The following is a 26,715-nucleotide window of genomic DNA, read 5'->3' on the forward strand; positions in this document are numbered from 1 at the left end:
GTGAGGTGTGGCGAGGTACCAAAACGGGATATTTTCTGCTCCTTCTTCCAAAACAAAAAAAGAAAAAAACCAACGCAGTCGGTAGGACACGAACCTACGCTCCCAGAGGGAATCTGATTTCTAGTCAGACGCCTTAACCACTTTTTTTTTTTTTTTTAGCAACAAAATGCGCATTTCCGGTACCGGGAATCGAACCCGGGCCTCCTGGGTAAGAGCCAGGTATCCTAGCCACTTTTTTTTTTTTTTTTTTTTATATATATAAGCAGCATGAGGCAGGCGGAGGCAAAGCGGGCAGGGGTCAAAATCTCGAGGCCTGGCCGCGATGTCTCCACCCAGTCCTGTTGCTGAGGCGTGTCTTTATCATAGTTTTCAATAAGAAATTTTACATCTTGTGTATACGTAGATATATGCTGTTTTGCCTTCGAAATCCTGAACCAAAAGATGCTTCATTTGAAACAAAAAATTTATGTCATGCCGAGGCAATAGAGATTGAAGGTTATAGCTTTAGTGCTTTTTTTTTTTTTTTTTTTTTTTTTTTTTTTTTTTTTTTTTTTTTTTTCGTCCACTGCTTCTCGGCAACCTAGCATACTTCTTTGTAATATATAATAAAGTTGTAGGAAGTAGTGGACCCTGAACCTGTATATTATTTTTTTTAATTTCTGTTTAGTTTTTTTATTGTTATTATTATTATTTTTGTTTGTTTGTTATTTTTTTTTATTGTAAAAGAAAAATCTTCATGGAATGTGAAGAAGGAATTTTATGTTAAGGCACTAATTCCATAGCCTCCTTTCCTTCTTGAGATTAATAATAATAATAAAAAAGTATGTTCCCTTCCATGGGAACAAATGAGACTTCCTTCTCAGTCATAAAATGAATGTATAAGAAAACAATTTATCTTTAACCCTGCGATACTGGCTTTCGGCTTCGGCTGCTTCTGTGCAATAAACAAAATAGCCTTCTTTGCCAGCAGAGGATAAGTGATTGTAATATGAAACTGTAAAATTGTACTTCTCCCCAATTGTTTTTGTTTAAGCGTCGTTTCGCTTAAATAAACGATTTTTGTTTATCTCGTTGGCTTGTCAACCAATGCCCAGTCGCTCGAATACAATTTTAAGCATATTGCCGTAGTTTTTCTTGTGGTCTTTATATTTCAGGGCGTTATAAAAAGCACACTTCAAGTACATGTAAAAATCAGTGGAATTGTCATTTCCCAGGTGATTAATTACGTAATTCACATAGTGTCCCATTAACCAATGGACCGAGTTGTTTTTTGCTGCTGGAAAATAGCAAGTCTGAGGCCTGAGGAAAGTAACAGGGGGAAAATTTTCCACCGAAGATCTCGTAAGAAAAGCCAGTTGTTCCCTAATCCAATTACAGAGTTGTAGATTGCCACCGCACGTGAATCTGTGCACTAACGTGTCGATCAATTTACATTTGAGACATAGGTTCGTGTCGCTAACGCCGATTGCATGTAACCTTTCATTGGTGCTTACGGTCTCATTCACTGTTTTATACCACGCTGACTTGACGTCCGATGGTAGACCACGCATATTAATATTTTTCCATATGGCGTCCCAATCAGTGTGTGGGTATTTACTTTCCAATTTGTTTCTCCCCTCCATTTTCTTTCGATGGCACAGAATATCGCGGGCCGTGATCCGTCGTGAGTTGATGATGACACCGCCGAGATAGCTGAATTCCACAAAATATACACGAACGTACTGGAGCCGGTTATTTATTTTTTGCACATTCACCGGCGCCTGTAAACTGGCAGGCCTGACAACTTCAAATAATTTAGTTGTAATGCTATCAGCGTGGTCGCTAAGGATAGTGGCGGTCCTTTTTATAAAAAGCGCAGACGCCTTATTTCTGATGTCAACTAAACCCAAACCTCCATTCCTGGGATCTAAGGTCGCAGTTTTTGCGTCGACTCTGAATATATCCCCTCTCCAAAGATAGCTGGCAATGGTAGACATTATCTTTTTTCCAATCATTTTCGGTAGTGGGAAGATCTGTGCTATAAAGTAACTCCTGGAGAGAATGCAGTGGTTAATGAAAATCACCCTCTGAACTTGGTTCATGTTACGGTGGAGGTTTTCCCTTGTTGTTCCAAGAAGTTGTCCCGACGTATTTCTCCAATTGATAGCTGCCATTTTTAACGGACAAGGTGTCAGTGTTATTCCTAGTACTTTGCATTGGGTGACCATTGTGGCCCAGGCTAAGGTGGTATGTTGAAAACCCCGCAGGTTTAGGAGTTTGCTTTTGTTTGCGTTGACACCTGCTCCGGAGACTCTACAGTACTTTTTAATTAGCGTTTCCAATTTCAAAATGTCGTCGGGATTTCGCAGGACGACTCCGACATCATCGGCATAGGCGTTTATGACTGTTCGGTGACCAGATAATGTGATGCCAGTTAGAGTGGCATGAACACTGCGGAGGAAAGGTTCTAATGAAAGCACGAATAGGAACATGGAAAGGGGGCTTCCTTGAGGAACGCCGCGCCTGATCTGAATCTGCTTTGTCCTCTGGCAGTTAACTGATATACAAGCGCTGATGCCTGTTGCAACATTTCTGATCACACTTACGACTCGCTCATTAAAACCTATTTTGTTCAGTGTGGCACTAAGGAATCTATGATCCACACGATCAAATGCTTTCTGGAAGTCAATAAACATGATAGCACATTTTATGGTGGTCACAGCAGTGATTGCAATTATATCTCTATATTCAGCTATGCTTTTGAAAATGCTCTTGGTAGGCACACAGGACTGGTATGGACTTACTATCTTTTTGGCCAACTGTGAGAGTCTGTTGTTTAAAATTCTGCCGATGATTTTATAATCGGAGTTTAACAGGGAGATAGGACGAAAGTTGTTGAGGTTTCTTTTTGCAGCATTTTTTGGGATTAGTACTATTGTGCTCTCTTTAAAAACAGCAGGTAAATGCTTTCCCTGAAGCACCTCGTTCGTCATTCGGGTAAACATGTCACCAATCAGTGGCCAGTATCGTTTATAAAATTCAACAGGCAAACCATCCGGTCCCGGCGATTTCCTCAGAGGAGATTTGCAGATGATTCTGTGGATATCTTCGTTAGTACACTCAACGAGAAGGTCTTCGTTTTCCTCGTCCGAGACCTGTGGAGCTATGTAACTAAGGAACTCATCGAAGGACTCTTCACATACCGGGTTGGCAGTGTATAGGTCTTCGTAATATTTGTGCACTGCATTGACGATGTCTCTCTGAGTCGTGAGTGTCTCGCCAGTTTCAGACTGAAGTCCATCAATGAAGGTGCGTCTCCTGTTTCTTTCGTGCTTCAGTAGATGGTACAAGGAAGCATGTTCATCCTCCACGACTGTCTTAGCCTTGGATTTTAATTTCAGACCCTCCATCTGCTGTCTTTTAAGACTGAGCAATTTGGCCTTAGTTTGCTTGATATCTGCCAGACGGACGTTGGAAGTGTTTGCCTGCTCATATAAATTTCGCAGCATGGTATAATAAAATTCTATGGAATTTTTCAAGTCTTTCGATCGTTGTACACTATACTGGATGAGAACTTTTCTCAGTTTAGGCTTTGCCCTGTTGCACCACCAGTCTAGTACTGAGACGTGTCTATCTGCAGAGCGGAGGCACAATGCCCACGCTTCTGTCAAACTTTCTTCTAATCCGTCGTCCTGCATCAGTGACGTATTAAGGTGCCATGAACTTCTAAAACGGCGAGTGGGTTGCGCAGTAAGGTTGATGGAAGCTAGCACGGAGCTATGATCAGAAAAGTAAACTGGAATCGTCTCTGCTTTAATGAAGGAGCTAACTAGACTTTGCGATATGTAGAGTCTGTCGATCCTGCTACGTGAGTGAGGACCTAGGAATGTAAATGCCACAAATGTGGGATACATTATTTCCCAAGCATCTTTAAGCTGTAAAACAGTGACGAAACGCTTCAGTTCACTGCAGGTATTAAAATTCGGAACCTGGTCTTTCTTATTTATCACACAATTAAAATCACCGCCTATTATAAGATCTTTTGGGTTTTTCCGTAATAAATAAATGATTTCTTCTTTATAGAACTGTGCTCTTTCCATTCTATTAGATGTGCCAGAAGGGGCATACAGATTGATAAGGGTAGAACCAAAGACTTTGATACCTATCGCTCTGCCGGAGTCCAACCTCTCGATATCCGAGACAGGAATCCCCTCCCTGACTAAAATTGCTGTACCGACGTTGGTGTCAAGTGAGACATTTAAAATCGCCAAATATCCAGGCACTGTAAGATTAGTCAGCACTACTTCCTGTAGGAAAGCAATGTCCGTCCCTGACTCATATAAATAATCCTTGAGCGCTGTAACTTTAGTCACGGATGTAATCCGGTTAATATTGATAGTCGTAATTGTATATGCCTGGGACATTTAGTTTGCATAAAAAGTAAATAAGTGATTAAAAAGATAACAAAATATTAAAAAAAAAAAAAAAAAGATGTGCAGCTCCTAGAAGGGAGAAACGACTCTGCTTAAACAAACATCTAAAAGAATAGTCAGTATTTGAAGCTCGGTAAACACTTCATCTGGTTCCTCTGAAATATGACTAAGACAGTAGTACAATTAGAAATGAAACTGGTTCAACAAAATCCTTTTGTTTTTTCATCTTACAGCCTCATTTTGGTGCAGGATTCCGAACATCTCGGGTTTTAGTTTTACCGAGGGGCTTTGCATCACTAATGTCACTTGAAGGTACCTCCTTAGGTCTTTCCGTGATGATTTCATACAAGACGTTCTTGGCCGTCGCTTCCTCTTGTGCTGGTTGTTGTTTGCTTTGGTTACGGGAAGCTTTGAGATTAGGTTGCAGTTTGAGTCGGCGTCTTCGGACATCTTGGTTCAACGCGCCGTCATTCGGATTGTCTATCTTTACCACCGTTGTGACCGAAGCTGTCTCAACAGCGTCCTTTTTACGAGTGCCATTTCCTTGTTCTTCCGTCACTAGCTCCAGAGCACTGACTGAGTCGGCGGTTTGTGGGTCTGTAAATTCTTGAGTTGGGTTCCGCTCCGTCACCTCTTGTGCTTCGGAGTGCGCCTCTTCCGTCTCCGCGACAATCGTTACTGCGTCCCCTCCGTGGACCGTTTGTACCCGTTCAGCCGCCGACAGCGGCCGGGTTGCCTTAGCGGCTGTCGTCACGTCAATACATGTACTGTTTGTTTCCTCGAGTACATCCGCATTACACTGCTTCTGCTTGCGGGTGGAAGGCGAATTACGGGCGGACTCGCCGTCCGAGCCGTCATCGGTCATTTCTAACGGTCGCTTCTTATTCTGGAGATCGCAATCGGGAACAGAAGGGTGTGATGTAATGACGCTCAGGGGAGGGAACTCCGTAGTAGTTATGTCGGGCATTGCAGAAGTACATGCACCACTGTCGTTAACCGAAAGAAGGGAAGTGCTATTTGGTAAGACATCGCTGAGGGTCAGTTTTTGACGCTGTGTTAGATTGTTCCGAAGAACAAAAACACGGCGCGGACAATCTTGTCGGAAATGACCTGTCTCATTGCAAATATTGCACGTGCGCTCCTGACCAGAATACACAACATGTGCTTTATGGCCTGCAACGGATATATGGGACGGAATGTTGGCTTTCACCTCCATGTCAACGGATCTAATGCCATTAAAACACTGTATCTTGTATAGCTTCGACCATCTTTCGTTATAGATAGATTTAACTTCGCCATATTTAGATAGAGCGTCCTTGATCAACTGATTATCAATTTCAATTGGAACATTCAAAATCCTGACATTGGTGTACATGATATCAGCTTTTCGTACAGAGACATTACTTTTTGAACCGTCTCGATGAACAAATTCGACGGAATTACCCCATTTTGCAAGCAACTTATCGACTGTCACTGAGTTCAGAAATTTAACAAAAACACAGTATTTTTCAGCATCTAATTGCGTGGTATGAACAGAGTCAGAATTTATACCGATTACCTCAGTCAGCCAATCGTGGATTTCCAGCGCAGTGGGTTGGACCGGCCGTGTTTCTTTCTCGAACGAGAAGACTAAAGTATTCTTCCTGACGGTGTCAGACATGGTCGTCGGGTCCGACGAAATTCCGGCAACAACCGAAATTGCGGCGAAGCACGAGACGTGGAACGGACGAAAGCACTATAAAAACACTTATCAGAGACACCACTCAAAAAATAACAGCGAAAATGTACAGCGAACTTCACGTAAACACCAAACACCGGCGATAGCGCTAACGTACGCGGAGTAAACAACAAGCACGTCCGACCGCGGCGACGGCTAAAGCCAGAATGTGAGGCCACACGGTCACTGACGACCAACATTTACATGTATACGACTCATCTCGAAACGCTCACACCCCTGAGGATTTGTGTTTTCGTTCTACACAGCCGCTGCCCCTTGCTCTTTCCCACCCATTCGTTACATTCAACCTCTGACGTGACCGACCAAATATAGACTGAGAAACAAGACCACACACTTTGTGCATTCGGAATCGAAGGCAGGGCGTCCCTCGCCGCATTTGCTACGATTGCCATTTGCTACTTCTGCAGAAGCGGCGGCGGCGGCGACGACGACGACGACGACGACGACGACGACGACGACGAATATCGCGAGAGGCTCTGAGATATGTGAGAAATACATCTATAAAATGTAATTCAGACTGCCTCGTCCCACCTTATGCTGTACCGCTTTGGCAAATGCTTTATCTGCGCCATTTGCCTTAATCGCATCTGAGAGTAATTCTTAAAAAAACGCCTGTCGCTAATTGTTCGTCATCACAGGTACTGTTTGCTATACGGCCACGACGCGCAACTAATTTCCAAAATTAATCTTTCTCCTGTGAGAATGGAACTTACGACCCCTGGTTTATTAGACCACTGCTCTACCACTGAGCTAAAGAGGCGCGGCCTAGCGGTACTCTTGGGTACTTCGTCCTTACGGTCGTCTGCATCATCAGACTTTAGCTGACAACACTTCATATTACCGGCTAATATTTGCAGCTATGGCGACAAATTACTGCTTGGCTACACATCTGACACGTAACCGATGTGCTGTCCAAACAACAACACTTGCATTTCAGAACATGTCTTTCACACATGTCTACAAAATCACCTTCACCTTCAAATACAGTTTCCTTGCGACTGACAGAGACGTAGGCAAAGTTTAAAGTTGCTATTTCCATTAAATCTCGTTAATCAGAAAAACGGTAATTTACACCTGCAGCGGAACAAAATTCCATTAAGCCCAGCGTCTAGCTCGAACCCACGACCCTGGGATTAAGAGTCTGACGCTGTACCGACTCAGCTAGCCGGCTACCTCGGTGAATACCTGCCGGGTAGCACGTAACACAGTACTCGTTTGCGTTGGGTGGTCCCATACAGAAACTCTCCATGATGCCTAATGTTTTCCTAACGTCACACTCGTCACGTACTTCACTTTTATGTCATAATCATTTCTGAGAGGTACAGAAATTGCATGACAACATGCAGAGCTAGTGGCGTCAAAATTAACACACATATTTTATGTGACTCAAAAGCCGAACGAGTTACTTTCCGACGTTGTTTTAGATGTGCAAGTGATAGTCAAAACTCGCTGTGTCGGCACTCTGCCGACCATTTCGCTAGTTAACACCGGTCTTGTTGTGTGTGTTTCAAGCTCAAGAGCATCTCCAAGCAAAAAATGGTCAACAGCAACATTCAGACGGTTTCGTACTGCTCAATTGCTACATTAAAATGTTATGATTCTTTTTCAGAACTGGAAAAACATAAGCGTGACAGCATTCGAACCTGTAATCTTCAGATCCGAAGTCCGACGCCTTATCCATTAGGCCACACGATCACTGACGACCAACATTTACATGTATACGACTCATCTCGAAACGCTCACACCCCTGAGGATTTGTGTTTTCGTTCTACACAGCCGCTGCCCCTTGCTCTTTCCCACCCATTCGTTACATTCAACCTCTGACGAGACCGACCAAATATTGACTGAGAAACAAGACCACACACTTTGTGCATTCGGAATCGAAGGCAGGGCGTCCCTCGCCGCATTTGCTACGATTGCCATTTGCTACTTCTGCAGAAGCGGCGGCGGCGGCGACGACGGCGACGACGACGACGACGAATATCGCGAGAGGCTCTGAGATATGTGAGAAATACATCTATAAAATGTAATTCAGACTGCCTCGTCCCACCTTATGCTGTACCTCTTTGGCAAATGCTTTATCTGCGCCATTCGCCTTAATCGCATCTGAAAGTAATTCTTAAAAAAACGCCTGTCGCTAATTGTTCGTCATCACAGGTACTGTTTGCTATACGGCCACGTCGCGCAACTGATTTCCAAAATTAATCTTCCTCCTGTTAGGATGGAACTTACGACTCCTGGTTTATTAGAACACTGCTCTACCGCTGAGCTAAAGAGGCACGGCCTAGCGGTACTCTTGGGTACTTCGTCCTTACGGTCGTCTGCATCATCCGACTTCAGCTGACAACACTTCATATTACCAGCTAATATTTGCAGCTATGACGACCCATTACTGCTTGGCTACACATCTGACACGTAACCGATGTGCTCTTCAAACAACAACACTTGCATTTCAGAACATGTCTTTCACACATGTCTACAAAATCACCTTCACCTTCAAATACAGCTTCCTTGCGACTGACAGAGACGTAGGCAAAGTTTAAAGTTGCTATTTCCATTAAATCTCGTTAATCAGAAAAACGGTAATTTACACTTGCAGCGGAACAAAATTCCGTTCCGCCCAGCGTCTGGCTCGAACCCACGACAGTGGGATTAAGAGTCTGACGCTGTACCGACTGAGCTAGCCGGCTACCTCGGTGAATACCTGCCGGGTAGCACGTCACACAGTACTCGTTTGGGTTGGGTGGTCCCATACAGAATCTCTCCATGATGCCTAATGTTTTCCTAACGTCACACTCGTCACGTACTTCACTTTTATGTCATAATCATTTCTGAGAGGTAAAGAAATTGCATGACAACATGCAGAGCTAGTGGCGTCAAAATTAACGCACATACTTTATGTGACTCAAAAGCCGAACGAGTTACTTTCCGACGTTGTTTTAGATGTGCAAGTGAGAGTCAAAACTCGCTGTGTCGGCACTCTGCCGACCATTTCGCTAGTTAACACCGGTCTTGTTGTGTGTGTTTCAAGCTCAAGAGCATCTCCAAGCAAAAAATGGTCAACAGCAACATTCAGACGGTTTCGTACTGCTCAATTGCTACATTAAAACGTTATGTTTCTTTTTCAGAACTGGAAAAACACAAGCATGACAGCATTCGAACCTGTAATCTTCAGATCCGAAGTCCGACGCCTTATCCATTAGGCCACACGGTCACTGACGACCAACATTTACATGTATACGACTCATCTCGAAACGCTCACACCCCTAAGGATTTGTGTTTTCGTTCTACACAGCCGCTGCCCCTTGCTCTTTCCCACCCATTCGTTACATTCAACCTCTGACGAGACCGACCAAATATAGACTGAGAAACAAGACCACACACTTTGTGCATTCGGAATCGAAGGCAGGGCGTCCCTCGCCGCATTTGCTACGATTGCCATTTGCTACTTCTGCAGAAGCGGCGGCGGCGGCGACGACGGCGACGACGACGACGACGAATATCGCGAGAGGCTCTGAGATATGTGAGAAATACATCTATAAAATGTAATTCAGACTGCCTCGTCCCACCTTATGCTGTACCGCTTTGGCAAATGCTTTATCTGCGCCATTTGCCTTAATCGCATCTGAGAGTAATTCTTAAAAAAACGCCTGTCGCTAATTGTTCGTCATCACAGGTACTGTTTGCTATACGGCCACGACGCGCAACTAATTTCCAAAATTAATCTTTCTCCTGTGAGAATGGAACTTACGACCCCTGGTTTATTAGACCACTGCTCTACCACTGAGCTAAAGAGGCGCGGCCTAGCGGTACTCTTGGGTACTTCGTCCTTACGGTCGTCTGCATCATCAGACTTTAGCTGACAACACTTCATATTACCGGCTAATATTTGCAGCTATGGCGACAAATTACTGCTTGGCTACACATCTGACACGTAACCGATGTGCTGTCCAAACAACAACACTTGCATTTCAGAACATGTCTTTCACACATGTCTACAAAATCACCTTCACCTTCAAATACAGTTTCCTTGCGACTGACAGAGACGTAGGCAAAGTTTAAAGTTGCTATTTCCATTAAATCTCGTTAATCAGAAAAACGGTAATTTACACCTGCAGCGGAACAAAATTCCATTAAGCCCAGCGTCTAGCTCGAACCCACGACCCTGGGATTAAGAGTCTGACGCTGTACCGACTCAGCTAGCCGGCTACCTCGGTGAATACCTGCCGGGTAGCACGTAACACAGTACTCGTTTGCGTTGGGTGGTCCCATACAGAAACTCTCCATGATGCCTAATGTTTTCCTAACGTCACACTCGTCACGTACTTCACTTTTATGTCATAATCATTTCTGAGAGGTACAGAAATTGCATGACAACATGCAGAGCTAGTGGCGTCAAAATTAACACACATATTTTATGTGACTCAAAAGCCGAACGAGTTACTTTCCGACGTTGTTTTAGATGTGCAAGTGATAGTCAAAACTCGCTGTGTCGGCACTCTGCCGACCATTTCGCTAGTTAACACCGGTCTTGTTGTGTGTGTTTCAAGCTCAAGAGCATCTCCAAGCAAAAAATGGTCAACAGCAACATTCAGACGGTTTCGTACTGCTCAATTGCTACATTAAAATGTTATGATTCTTTTTCAGAACTGGAAAAACATAAGCGTGACAGCATTCGAACCTGTAATCTTCAGATCCGAAGTCCGACGCCTTATCCATTAGGCCACACGATCACTGACGACCAACATTTACATGTATACGACTCATCTCGAAACGCTCACACCCCTGAGGATTTGTGTTTTCGTTCTACACAGCCGCTGCCCCTTGCTCTTTCCCACCCATTCGTTACATTCAACCTCTGACGAGACCGACCAAATATTGACTGAGAAACAAGACCACACACTTTGTGCATTCGGAATCGAAGGCAGGGCGTCCCTCGCCGCATTTGCTACGATTGCCATTTGCTACTTCTGCAGAAGCGGCGGCGGCGGCGACGACGGCGACGACGACGACGACGAATATCGCGAGAGGCTCTGAGATATGTGAGAAATACATCTATAAAATGTAATTCAGACTGCCTCGTCCCACCTTATGCTGTACCTCTTTGGCAAATGCTTTATCTGCGCCATTCGCCTTAATCGCATCTGAAAGTAATTCTTAAAAAAACGCCTGTCGCTAATTGTTCGTCATCACAGGTACTGTTTGCTATACGGCCACGTCGCGCAACTGATTTCCAAAATTAATCTTCCTCCTGTTAGGATGGAACTTACGACTCCTGGTTTATTAGAACACTGCTCTACCGCTGAGCTAAAGAGGCACGGCCTAGCGGTACTCTTGGGTACTTCGTCCTTACGGTCGTCTGCATCATCCGACTTCAGCTGACAACACTTCATATTACCAGCTAATATTTGCAGCTATGACGACCCATTACTGCTTGGCTACACATCTGACACGTAACCGATGTGCTCTTCAAACAACAACACTTGCATTTCAGAACATGTCTTTCACACATGTCTACAAAATCACCTTCACCTTCAAATACAGCTTCCTTGCGACTGACAGAGACGTAGGCAAAGTTTAAAGTTGCTATTTCCATTAAATCTCGTTAATCAGAAAAACGGTAATTTACACTTGCAGCGGAACAAAATTCCGTTCCGCCCAGCGTCTGGCTCGAACCCACGACAGTGGGATTAAGAGTCTGACGCTGTACCGACTGAGCTAGCCGGCTACCTCGGTGAATACCTGCCGGGTAGCACGTCACACAGTACTCGTTTGGGTTGGGTGGTCCCATACAGAATCTCTCCATGATGCCTAATGTTTTCCTAACGTCACACTCGTCACGTACTTCACTTTTATGTCATAATCATTTCTGAGAGGTAAAGAAATTGCATGACAACATGCAGAGCTAGTGGCGTCAAAATTAACGCACATACTTTATGTGACTCAAAAGCCGAACGAGTTACTTTCCGACGTTGTTTTAGATGTGCAAGTGAGAGTCAAAACTCGCTGTGTCGGCACTCTGCCGACCATTTCGCTAGTTAACACCGGTCTTGTTGTGTGTGTTTCAAGCTCAAGAGCATCTCCAAGCAAAAAATGGTCAACAGCAACATTCAGACGGTTTCGTACTGCTCAATTGCTACATTAAAACGTTATGTTTCTTTTTCAGAACTGGAAAAACACAAGCATGACAGCATTCGAACCTGTAATCTTCAGATCCGAAGTCCGACGCCTTATCCATTAGGCCACACGGTCACTGACGACCAACATTTACATGTATACGACTCATCTCGAAACGCTCACACCCCTAAGGATTTGTGTTTTCGTTCTACACAGCCGCTGCCCCTTGCTCTTTCCCACCCATTCGTTACATTCAACCTCTGACGAGACCGACCAAATATAGACTGAGAAACAAGACCACACACTTTGTGCATTCGGAATCGAAGGCAGGGCGTCCCTCGCCGCATTTGCTACGATTGCCATTTGCTACTTCTGCAGAAGCGGCGGCGGCGGCGACGACGGCGACGACGACGACGACGAATATCGCGAGAGGCTCTGAGATATGTGAGAAATACATCTATAAAATGTAATTCAGACTGCCTCGTCCCACCTTATGCTGTACCGCTTTGGCAAATGCTTTATCTGCGCCATTCGCCTTAATCGCATCTGAAAGTAATTCTTAAAAAAACGCCTGTCGCTAATTGTTCGTCATCACAGGTACTGTTTGCTATACGGCCACGACGCGCAACTGATTTCCAAAATTAATCTTTCTCCTGTTAGGATGGAACTTACGACTCCCGGTTTATTAGAACACTGCTCTACCGCTGAGCTAAAGAGGCGCGGCCTAGCGGTACTTTTGGGTACTTCGTCCTTACGGTCGTTTGCATCATCCGACTTCAGCTGACAACACTTCATATTACCAGCTAATATTTGCAGCTATGACGACCCATTACTGCTTGGCTACACATCTGACACGTAACCGATGTGCTCTCCAAACAACAACACTTGCATTTCAGAACATGTCTTTCACACATGTCTTCAAAATCACCTTCACCTTCAAATACAGCTTCCTTGCGACTGACAGAGACGTAGGCAAAGTTTAAAGTTGCTATTTCCATTAAATCTCGTTAATCAGAAAAACGGTAATTTACACTTGCAGCGGAACAAAATTCCGTTCCGCCCAGCGTCTGGCTCGAACCCACGACAGTGGGATTAAGAGTCTGACGCTGTACCGACTGAGCTAGCCGGCTACCTCGGTGAATACCTGCCGGGTAGCACGTCACACAGTACTCGTTTGGGTTGGGTGGTCCCATACAGAATCTCTCCATGATGCCTAATGTTTTCCTAACGTCACACTCGTCACGTACTTCACTTTTATGTCATAATCATTTCTGAGAGGTAAAGAAATTGCATGACAACATGCAGAGCTAGTGGCGTCAAAATTAACGCACATACTTTATGTGACTCAAAAGCCGAACGAGTTACTTTCCGACGTTGTTTTAGATGTGCAAGTGAGAGTCAAAACTCGCTGTGTCGGCACTCTGCCGACCATTTCGCTAGTTAACACCGGTCTTGTTGTGTGTGTTTCAAGCTCAAGAGCATCTCCAAGCAAAAAATGGTCAACAGCAACATTCAGACGGTTTCGTACTGCTCAATTGCTACATTAAAACGTTATGTTTCTTTTTCAGAACTGGAAAAACACAAGCATGACAGCATTCGAACCTGTAATCTTCAGATCCGAAGTCCGACGCCTTATCCATTAGGCCACACGGTCACTGACGGCCAACATTTACATGTATACGACTCATCTCGAAACGCTCACACCCCTAAGGATTTGTGTTTTCGTTCTACACAGCCGCTGCCCCTTGCTCTTTCCCACCCATTCGTTACATTCAACCTCTGACGAGACCGACCAAATATAGACTGAGAAACAAGACCACACACTTTGTGCATTCGGAATCGAAGGCAGGGCGTCCCTCGCCGCATTTGCTACGATTGCCATTTGCTACTTCTGCAGAAGCGGCGGCGGCGGCGACGACGGCGACGACGACGACGACGAATATCGCGAGAGGCTCTGAGATATGTGAGAAATACATCTATAAAATGTAATTCAGACTGCCTCGTCCCACCTTATGCTGTACCGCTTTGGCAAATGCTTTATCTGCGCCATTCGCCTTAATCGCATCTGAAAGTAATTCTTAAAAAAACGCCTGTCGCTAATTGTTCGTCATCACAGGTACTGTTTGCTATACGGCCACGACGCGCAACTGATTTCCAAAATTAATCTTTCTCCTGTTAGGATGGAACTTACGACTCCCGGTTTATTAGAACACTGCTCTACCGCTGAGCTAAAGAGGCGCGGCCTAGCGGTACTTTTGGGTACTTCGTCCTTACGGTCGTTTGCATCATCCGACTTCAGCTGACAACACTTCATATTACCAGCTAATATTTGCAGCTATGACGACCCATTACTGCTTGGCTACACATCTGACACGTAACCGATGTGCTCTCCAAACAACAACACTTGCATTTCAGAACATGTCTTTCACACATGTCTTCAAAATCACCTTCACCTTCAAATACAGCTTCCTTGCGACTGACAGAGACGTAGGCAAAGTTTAAAGTTGCTATTTCCATTAAATCTCGTTAATCAGAAAAACGGTAATTTACACTTGCAGCGGAACAAAATTCCGTTCCGCCCAGCGTCTGGCTCGAACCCACGACACTGGGATTAAGAGTCTGACGCTCTACCGACTGAGCTAGCCGGCTACCTCGGTGAATACCTGCCGGGTAGCACGTCAAACAGTACTCGTTTGGGTTGGGTGGTCCCATACAGAATCTCTCCATGATGCCTAATGTTTTCCTAACGTCACACTCGTCACGTACTTCACTTTTATGTCATAATCATTTCTGAGAGGTAAAGAATTGCATGACAACATGCAGAGCTAGTGGCGTCAAAATTAACGCACATACTTTATGTGACTCAAAAGCCGAACGAGTTACTTTCCGACGTTGTTTTAGATGTGCAAGTGATAGTCAAAACTCGCTGTGTCGGCACTCTGCCGACCATTTCGCTAGTTAACACCGGTCTTGTTGTGTGTGTTTCAAGCTCAAGAGCATCTCCAAGCAAAAAATGGTCAACAGCAACATTCAGACGGTTTCGTACTGCTCAATTGCTACATTAAAACGTTATGTTTCTTTTTCAGAACTGGAAAAACACAAGCGTGACAGAATTCGAACCTGTAATCTTCAGATCCGAAGTCCGACGCCTTATCCATTAGGCCACACGGTCACTGACGACCAACATTTACATGTATACGACTCATCTCGAAACGCTCACACCCCTGAGGATTTGTGTTTTCGTTCTACACAGCCGCTGCCCCTTGCTCTTTCCCACCCATTCGTTACATTCAACCTCTGACGTGACCGACCAAATATAGACTGAGAAACAAGACCACACACTTTGTGCATTCGGAATCGAAGGCAGGGCGTCCCTCGCCGGATTTGCTACGATTGCCATTTGCTACTTCTGCAGAAGCGGCGGCGGCGACGACGACGACGACGACGACGACGACGAATATCGCGAGAGGCTCTGAGATATGTGAGAAATACATCTATAAAATGTAATTCAGACTGCCTCGTCCCACCTTATGCTGTACCGCTTTGGCAAATGCTTTATCTGCGCCATTTGCCTTAATCGCATCTGAGAGTAATTCTTAAAAAAACGCCTGTCGCTAATTGTTCGTCATCACAGGTACTGTTTGCTATACGGCCACGACGCGCAACTAATTTCCAAAATTAATCTTTCTCCTGTGAGAATGGAACTTACGACCCCTGGTTTATTAGACCACTGCTCTACCACTGAGCTAAAGAGGCGCGGCCTAGCGGTACTCTTGGGTACTTCGTTCTTACGGTCGTCTGCATCATCAGACTTTAGCTGACAACACTTCATATTACCGGCTAATATTTGCAGCTATGGCGACAAATTACTGCTTGGCTACACATCTGACACGTAACCGATGTGCTGTCCAAACAACAACACTTGCATTTCAGAACATGTCTTTCACACTTGTCTACAAAATCACCTTCACCTTCAAATACAGTTTCCTTGCGACTGACAGAGACGTAGGCAAAGTTTAAAGTTGCTATTTCCATTAAATCTCGTTAATCAGAAAAACGGTAATTTACACCTGCAGCGGAACAAAATTCCGTTAAGCCCAGCGTCTGGCTCGAACCCACGACCCTGGGATTAAGAGTCTGACGCTGTACCGACTGAGCTAGCCGGCTACCTCGGTGAATACCTGCCAGGTAGCACGTAACACAGTACTCGTTTGCGTTGGGTGGTCCCATACAGAAACTCTCCATGATGCCTAATGTTTTCCTAACGTCACACTCGTCACGTACTTCACTTTTATGTCATAATCATTTCTGAGAGGTACAGAAATTGCATGACAACATGCAGAGCTAGTGGCGTCAAAATTAACACACATACTTTATGTGACTCAAAAGCCGAACGAGTTACTTTCCGACGTTGTTTTAGATGTGCAAGTGATAGTCAAAACTCGCTGTGTCGGCACTCTGCCGACCATTTCGCTAGTTAACACCGGTCTTGTTGTGTGTGTTTCAAGCTCAAGAGCATCTCCAAGCAAAAAATGGTCAACAGCAACATTCAGACGGTTTCGTACTGCTCAATTGCTACATTAAAACGTTATGTTTCTTTTTCAGAACTGGAAAAACACAAGCGTGACAGCATTCGAACCTGTAATCTTCAGATCCGAAGTCCGACGCCTTATCCATTAGGCCACACGATCACTGACGACCAACGTTTACATGTATACGACTCATCTCGAAACGCTCACACCCCTGAGGATTTGTGTCTTCGTTCTACACAGCCGCTGCCCCTTGCTCTTTCCCACCCATTCGTTACATTCAACCTCTGACGAGACCGACCAAATATAGACTGAGAAACAAGACCACACACTTTGTGCATTCGGAATCGAAGGCAGGGCGTCCCTCGCCGCATTTGCTACGATTGCCATTTGCTACTTCTGCAGAAGCGGCGGCGGCGTCGACGACGGCGACGACGACGACGACGAATATCGCGAGAGGCTCTGAGATATGTGAGAAATACATCTATAAAATGTAATTCAGACTGCCTCGTCCCACCTTATGCTGTACCTCTTTGGCAAATGCTTTATCTGCGCCATTCGCCTTAATCGCATCTGAAAGTAATTCTTAAAAAAACGCCTGTCGCTAATTGTTCGTCATCACAGGTACTGTTTGCTATACGGCCACGACGCGCAACTGATTTCCAAAATTAATCTTCCTCCTGTTAGGACGAAACTTACGACTCCTGGTTTATTAGAACACTGCTCTACCGCTGAGCTAAAGAGGCGCGGCCTAGCGGTACTCTTGGGTACTTCGTCCTTACGGTCGTCTGCATCATCCGACTTCAGCTGACAACACTTCATATTACCAGCTAATATTTGCAGCTATGACGACCCATTACTGTTTGGCTACACATCTGACACGTAACCGATGTGCTCTCCAAACAAGAACACTTGCATTTCAGAACATGTCTTTCACACATGTCTACAAAATCACCTTCACCTTCAAATACAGCTTCCTTGCGACTGACAGAGACGTAGGCAAAGTTTAAAGTTGCTATTTCCATTAAATCTCGTTAATCAGAAAAACGGTAATTTACACTTGCAGCGGAACAAAATTCCGTTCCGCCCAGCGTCTGGCTCGAACCCACGACAGTGGGATTAAGAGTCTGACGCTGTACCGACTGAGCTAGCCGGCTACCTCGGTGAATACCTGCCGGGTAGCACGTCACACAGTACTCGTTTGGGTTGGGTGGTCCCATACAGAATCTCTCCATGATGCCTAATGTTTTCCTAACGTCACACTCGTCACGTACTTCACTTTTATGTCATAATCATTTCTGAGAGGTAAAGAAATTGCATGACAACATGCAGAGCTAGTGGCGTCAAAATTAACGCACATACTTTATGTGACTCAAAAGCCGAACGAGTTACTTTCCGACGTTGTTTTAGATGTGCAAGTGATAGTCAAAACTCGCTGTGTCGGCACTCTGCCGACCATTTCGCTAGTTAACACCGGTCTTGTTGTGTGTGTTTCAAGCTCAAGAGCATCTCCAAGCAAAAAATGGTCAACAGCAACATTCAGACGGTTTCGTACTGCTCAATTGCTACATTAAAACGTTATGTTTCTTTTTCAGAACTGGAAAAACACAAGCGTGACAGCATTCGAACCTGTAATCTTCAGATCCGAAGTCCGACGCCTTACCCATTAGGCCACACGGTCACTGACGACCAACATTTACATGTATACTACTCATCTCGAAACGCTCACACCCCTAAGGATTTGTGTTTTCGTTCTACACAGCCGCTGCCCCTTGCTCTTTCCCACCCATTCGTTACATTCAACCTCTGACGAGACCGACCAAATATAGACTGAGAAACAAGACCACACACTTTGTGCATTCGGAATCGAAGGCAGGGCGTCCCTCGCCGCATTTGCTACGATTGCCATTTGCTACTTCTGCAGAAGCGGCGGCGGCGGCGACGACGGCGACGACGACGACGACGAATATCGCGAGAGGCTCTGAGATATGTGAGAAATACATCTATAAAATGTAATTCAGACTGCCTCGTCCCACCTTATGCTGTACCGCTTTGGCAAATGCTTTATCTGCGCCATTCGCCTTAATCGCATCTGAAAGTAATTCTTAAAAAAACGCCTGTCGCTAATTGTTCGTCATCACAGGTACTGTTTGCTATACGGCCACGACGCGCAACTGATTTCCAAAATTAATCTTCCTCCTGTTAGGATGGAACTTACGACTCCTGGTTTATTAGAACACTGCTCTACCGCTGAGCTAAAGAGGCGCGGCCTAGCGGTACTCTTGGGTACTTCGTCCTTACGGTCGTCTGCATCATCCGACTTCAGCTGACAACACTTCATATTACCAGCTAATATTTGCAGCTATGACGACCCATTACTGCTTGGCTACACATCTGACACGTAACCGATGTGCTCTCCAAACAACAACACTTGCATTTCAGAACATGTCTTTCACACATGTCTACAAAATCACCTTCACCTTCAAATACAGCTTCCTTGCGACTGACAGAGACGTAGGCAAAGTTTAAAGTTGCTATTTCCATTAAATCTCGTTAATCAGAAAAACGGTAATTTACACTTGCAGCGGAACAAAATTCCGTTCCGCCCAGCGTCTGGCTCGAACCCACGACACTGGGATTAAGAGTCTGACGCTCTACCGACTGAGCTAGCCGGCTACCTCGGTGAATACCTGCCGGGTAGCACGTCAAACAGTACTCGTTTGGGTTGGGTGGTCCCATACAGAATCTCTCCATGATGCCTAATGTTTTCCTAACGTCACACTCGTCACGTACTTCACTTTTATGTCATAATCATTTCTGAGAGGTAAAGAATTGCATGACAACATGCAGAGCTAGTGGCGTCAAAATTAACGCACATACTTTATGTGACTCAAAAGCCGAACGAGTTACTTTCCGACGTTGTTTTAGATGTGCAAGTGATAGTCAAAACTCGCTGTGTCGGCACTCTGCCGACCATTTCGCTAGTTAACACCGGTCTTGTTGTGTGTGTTTCAAGCTCAAGAGCATCTCCAAGCAAAAAATACACTAGATCGCGTGTTAGACGGTTTCGTACTGCTCAATTGCTACATTAAAACGTTATGTTTCTTTTTCAGAACTGGAAAAACACAAGCGTGACAGAATTCGAACCTGTAATCTTCAGATCCGAAGTCCGACGCCTTATCCATTAGGCCACACGGTCACTGACGACCAACATTTACATGTATACGACTCATCTCGAAACGCTCACACCCCTGAGGATTTGTGTTTTCGTTCTACACAGCCGCTGCCCCTTGCTCTTTCCCACCCATTCGTTACATTCAACCTCTGACGTGACCGACCAAATATAGACTGAGAAACAAGACCACACACTTTGTGCATTCGGAATCGAAGGCAGGGCGTCCCTCGCCGGATTTGCTACGATTGCCATTTGCTACTTCTGCAGAAGCGGCGGCGGCGGCGACGACGACGACGACGACGACGACGAATATCGCGAGAGGCTCTGAGATATGTGAGAAATACATCTATAAAATGTAATTCAGACTGCCTCGTCCCACCTTATGCTGTACCGCTTTGGCAAATGCTTTATCTGCGCCATTTGCCTTAATCGCATCTGAGAGTAATTCTTAAAAAAACGCCTGTCGCTAATTGTTCGTCATCACAGGTACTGTTTGCTATACGGCCACGACGCGCAACTAATTTCCAAAATTAATCTTTCTCCTGTGAGAATGGAACTTACGACCCCTGGTTTATTAGACCACTGCTCTACCACTGAGCTAAAGAGGCGCGGCCTAGCGGTACTCTTGGGTACTTCGTTCTTACGGTCGTCTGCATCATCAGACTTTAGCTGACAACACTTCATATTACCGGCTAATATTTGCAGCTATGGCGACAAATTACTGCTTGGCTACACATCTGACACGTAACCGATGTGCTGTCCAAACAACAACACTTGCATTTCAGAACATGTCTTTCACACTTGTCTACAAAATCACCTTCACCTTCAAATACAGTTTCCTTGCGACTGACAGAGACGTAGGCAAAGTTTAAAGTTGCTATTTCCATTAAATCTCGTTAATCAGAAAAACGGTAATTTACACCTGCAGCGGAACAAAATTCCGTTAAGCCCAGCGTCTGGCTCGAACCCACGACCCTGGGATTAAGAGTCTGACGCTGTACCGACTGAGCTAGCCGGCTACCTCGGTGAATACCTGCCAGGTAGCACGTAACACAGTACTCGTTTGCGTTGGGTGGTCCCATACAGAAACTCTCCATGATGCCTAATGTTTTCCTAACGTCACACTCGTCACGTACTTCACTTTTATGTCATAATCATTTCTGAGAGGTACAGAAATTGCATGACAACATGCAGAGCTAGTGGCGTCAAAATTAACACACATACTTTATGTGACTCAAAAGCCGAACGAGTTACTTTCCGACGTTGTTTTAGATGTGCAAGTGATAGTCAAAACTCGCTGTGTCGGCACTCTGCCGACCATTTCGCTAGTTAACACCGGTCTTGTTGTGTGTGTTTCAAGCTCAAGAGCATCTCCAAGCAAAAAATGGTCAACAGCAACATTCAGACGGTTTCGTACTGCTCAATTGCTACATTAAAACGTTATGTTTCTTTTTCAGAACTGGAAAAACACAAGCGTGACAGCATTCGAACCTGTAATCTTCAGATCCGAAGTCCGACGCCTTATCCATTAGGCCACACGATCACTGACGACCAACGTTTACATGTATACGACTCATCTCGAAACGCTCACACCCCTGAGGATTTGTGTCTTCGTTCTACACAGCCGCTGCCCCTTGCTCTTTCCCACCCATTCGTTACATTCAACCTCTGACGAGACCGACCAAATATAGACTGAGAAACAAGACCACACACTTTGTGCATTCGGAATCGAAGGCAGGGCGTCCCTCGCCGCATTTGCTACGATTGCCATTTGCTACTTCTGCAGAAGCGGCGGCGGCGTCGACGACGGCGACGACGACGACGACGAATATCGCGAGAGGCTCTGAGATATGTGAGAAATACATCTATAAAATGTAATTCAGACTGCCTCGTCCCACCTTATGCTGTACCTCTTTGGCAAATGCTTTATCTGCGCCATTCGCCTTAATCGCATCTGAAAGTAATTCTTAAAAAAACGCCTGTCGCTAATTGTTCGTCATCACAGGTACTGTTTGCTATACGGCCACGACGCGCAACTGATTTCCAAAATTAATCTTCCTCCTGTTAGGACGGAACTTACGACTCCTGGTTTATTAGAACACTGCTCTACCGCTGAGCTAAAGAGGCGCGGCCTAGCGGTACTCTTGGGTACTTCGTCCTTACGGTCGTCTGCATCATCCGACTTCAGCTGACAACACTTCATATTACCAGCTAATATTTGCAGCTATGACGACCCATTACTGCTTGGCTACACATCTGACACGTAACCGATGTGCTCTCCAAACAAGAACACTTGCATTTCAGAACATGTCTTTCACACATGTCTACAAAATCACCTTCACCTTCAAATACAGCTTCCTTGCGACTGACAGAGACGTAGGCAAAGTTTAAAGTTGCTATTTCCATTAAATCTCGTTAATCAGAAAAACGGTAATTTACACTTGCAGCGGAACAAAATTCCGTTCCGCCCAGCGTCTGGCTCGAACCCACGACAGTGGGATTAAGAGTCTGACGCTGTACCGACTGAGCTAGCCGGCTACCTCGGTGAATACCTGCCGGGTAGCACGTCACACAGTACTCGTTTGGGTTGGGTGGTCCCATACAGAATCTCTCCATGATGCCTAATGTTTTCCTAACGTCACACTCGTCACGTACTTCACTTTTATGTCATAATCATTTCTGAGAGGTAAAGAAATTGCATGACAACATGCAGAGCTAGTGGCGTCAAAATTAACGCACATACTTTATGTGACTCAAAAGCCGAACGAGTTACTTTCCGACGTTGTTTTAGATGTGCAAGTGATAGTCAAAACTCGCTGTGTCGGCACTCTGCCGACCATTTCGCTAGTTAACACCGGTCTTGTTGTGTGTGTTTCAAGCTCAAGAGCATCTCCAAGCAAAAAATGGTCAACAGCAACATTCAGACGGTTTCGTACTGCTCAATTGCTACATTAAAACGTTATGTTTCTTTTTCAGAACTGGAAAAACACAAGCGTGACAGCATTCGAACCTGTAATCTTCAGATCCGAAGTCCGACGCCTTATCCATTAGGCCACACGGTCACTGACGACCAACATTTACATGTATACGACTCATCTCGAAACGCTCACACCCCTAAGGATTTGTGTTTTCGTTCTACACAGCCGCTGCCCCTTGCTCTTTCCCACCCATTCGTTACATTCAACCTCTGACGAGACCGACCAAATATAGACTGAGAAACAAGACCACACACTTTGTGCATTCGGAATCGAAGGCAGGGCGTCCCTCGCCGCATTTGCTACGATTGCCATTTGCTACTTCTGCAGAAGCGGCGGCGGCGGCGACGACGGCGACGACGACGACGACGAATATCGCGAGAGGCTCTGAGATATGTGAGAAATACATCTATAAAATGTAATTCAGACTGCCTCGTCCCACCTTATGCTGTACCGCTTTGGCAAATGCTTTATCTGCGCCATTCGCCTTAATCGCATCTGAAAGTAATTCTTAAAAAAACGCCTGTCGCTAATTGTTCGTCATCACAGGTACTGTTTGCTATACGGCCACGACGCGCAACTGATTTCCAAAATTAATCTTCCTCCTGTTAGGATGGAACTTACGACTCCTGGTTTATTAGAACACTGCTCTACCGCTGAGCTAAAGAGGCGCGGCCTAGCGGTACTCTTGGGTACTTCGTCCTTACGGTCGTCTGCATCATCCGACTTCAGCTGACAACACTTCATATTACCAGCTAATATTTGCAGCTATGACGACCCATTACTGCTTGGCTACACATCTGACACGTAACCGATGTGCTCTCCAAACAACAACACTTGCATTTCAGAACATGTCTTTCACACATGTCTACAAAATCACCTTCACCTTCAAATACAGCTTCCTTGCGACTGACAGAGACGTAGGCAAAGTTTAAAGTTGCTATTTCCATTAAATCTCGTTAATCAGAAAAACGGTAATTTACACTTGCAGCGGAACAAAATTCCGTTCCGCCCAGCGTCTGGCTCGAACCCACGACAGTGGGATTAAGAGTCTGACGCTGTACCGACTGAGCTAGCCGGCTACCTCGGTGAATACCTGCCGGGTAGCACGTCACACAGTACTCGTTTGGGTTGGGTGGTCCCATACAGAATCTCTCCATGATGCCTAATGTTTTCCTAACGTCACACTCGTCACGTACTTCACTTTTATGTCATAATCATTTCTGAGAGGTAAAGAAATTGCATGACAACATGCAGAGCTAGTGGCGTCAAAATTAATGCACATACTTTATGTGACTCAAAAGCCGAACGAGTTACTTTCCGACGTTGTTTTAGATGTGCAAGTGATAGTCAAAACTCGCTGTGTCGGCACTCTGCCGACCATTTCGCTAGTTAACACCGGTCTTGTTGTGTGTGTTTCAAGCTCAAGAGCATCTCCAAGCAAAAAATGGTCAACAGCAACATTCAGACGGTTTCGTACTGCTCAATTGCTACATTAAAACGTTATGTTTCTTTTTCAGAACTGGAAAAACACAAGCGTGACAGAATTCGAACCTGTAATCTTCAGATCAGAAGTCCGACGCCTTATCCATTAGGCCACACGGTCACTGACGACCAACATTTACATGTATACGACTCATCTCGAAACGCTCACACCCCTGAGGATTTGTGTTTTCGTTCTACACAGCCGCTGCCCCTTGCTCTTTCCCACCCATTCGTTACATTCAACCTCTGACGTGACCGACCAAATATAGACTGAGAAACAAGACCACACACTTTGTGCATTCGGAATCGAAGGCAGGGCGTCCCTCGCCGCATTTGCTACGATTGCCATTTGCTACTTCTGCAGAAGCGGCGGCGGCGGCGACGACGACGACGACGACGACGACGACGACGACGAATATCGCGAGAGGCTCTGAGATATGTGAGAAATACATCTATAAAATGTAATTCAGACTGCCTCGTCCCACCTTATGCTGTACCGCTTTGGCAAATGCTTTATCTGCGCCATTCGCCTTAATCGCATCTGAAAGTAATTCTTAAAAAAACGCCTGTCGCTAATTGTTCGTCATCACAGGTACTGTTTGCTATACGGCCACGACGCGCAACTGATTTCCAAAATTAATGTTTCTCCTGTGAGAATGGAACTTACGACCCCTGGTTTATTAGACCACTGCTCTACCACTGAGCTAAAGAGGCGCGGCCTAGCGGTACTCTTGGGTACTTCGTCCTTACGGTCGTCTGCATCATCAGACTTTAGCTGACAACACTTCATATTACCGGCTAATATTTGCAGCTATGGCGACAAATTACTGCTTGGCTACACATCTGACACGTAACCGATGTGCTGTCCAAACAACAACACTTGCATTTCAGAACATGTCTTTCACACTTGTCTACAAAATCACCTTCACCTTCAAATACAGTTTCCTTGCGACTGACAGAGACGTAGGCAAAGTTTAAAGTTGCTATTTCCATTAAATCTCGTTAATCAGAAAAACGGTAATTTACACCTGCAGCGGAACAAAATTCCGTTAAGCCCAGCGTCTGGCTCGAACCCACGACCCTGGGATTAAGAGTCTGACGCTGTACCGACTGAGCTAGCCGGCTACCTCGGTGAATACCTGCCGGGTAGCACGTAACACAGTACTCGTTTGCGTTGGGTGGTCCCATACAGAAACTCTCCATGATGCCTAATGTTTTCCTAACGTCACACTCGTCACGTACTTCACTTTTATGTCATAATCATTTCTGAGAGGTACAGAAATTGCATGACAACATGCAGAGCTAGTGGCGTCAAAATTAACACACATACTTTATGTGACTCAAAAGCCGAACGAGTTACTTTCCGACGTTGTTTTAGATGTGCAAGTGATAGTCAAAACTCGCTGTGTCGGCACTCTGCCGACCATTTCGCTAGTTAACACCGGTCTTGTTGTGTGTGTTTCAAGCTCAAGAGCATCTCCAAGCAAAAAATGGTCAACAGCAACATTCAGACGGTTTCGTACTGCTCAATTGCTACATTAAAACGTTATGTTTCTTTTTCAGAACTGGAAAAACACAAGCGTGACAGCATTCGAACCTGTAATCTTCAGATCCGAAGTCCGACGCCTTATCCATTAGGCCACACGATCACTGACGACCAACATTTACATGTATACGACTCATCTCGAAACGCTCACACCCCTGAGGATTTGTGTTTTCGTTCTACACAGCCGCTGCCCCTTGCTCTTTCCCACCCATTCGTTACATTCAACCTCTGACGAGACCGACCAAATATTGACTGAGAAACAAGACCACACACTTTGTGCATTCGGAATCGAAGGCAGGGCGTCCCTCGCCGCATTTGCTACGATTGCCATTTGCTACTTCTGCAGAAGCGGCGGCGGCGGCGACGACGGCGACGACGACGACGACGAATATCGCGAGAGGCTCTGAGATATGTGAGAAATACATCTATAAAATGTAATTCAGACTGCCTCGTCCCACCTTATGCTGTACCTCTTTGGCAAATGCTTTATCTGCGCCATTCGCCTTAATCGCATCTGAAAGTAATTCTTAAAAAAACGCCTGTCGCTAATTGTTCGTCATCACAGGTACTGTTTGCTATACGGCCACGACGCGCAACTGATTTCCAAAATTAATCTTCCTCCTGTTAGGATGGAACTTACGACTCCTGGTTTATTAGAACACTGCTCTACCGCTGAGCTAAAGAGGCGCGGCCTAGCGGTACTCTTGGGTACTTCGTCCTTACGGTCGTCTGCATCAT

This window comes from Schistocerca gregaria, unplaced genomic scaffold (genome assembly GCF_023897955.1).
Source record: "Schistocerca gregaria isolate iqSchGreg1 unplaced genomic scaffold, iqSchGreg1.2 ptg000259l, whole genome shotgun sequence".
Classification (NCBI taxonomy): domain Eukaryota; kingdom Metazoa; phylum Arthropoda; class Insecta; order Orthoptera; family Acrididae; genus Schistocerca; species Schistocerca gregaria.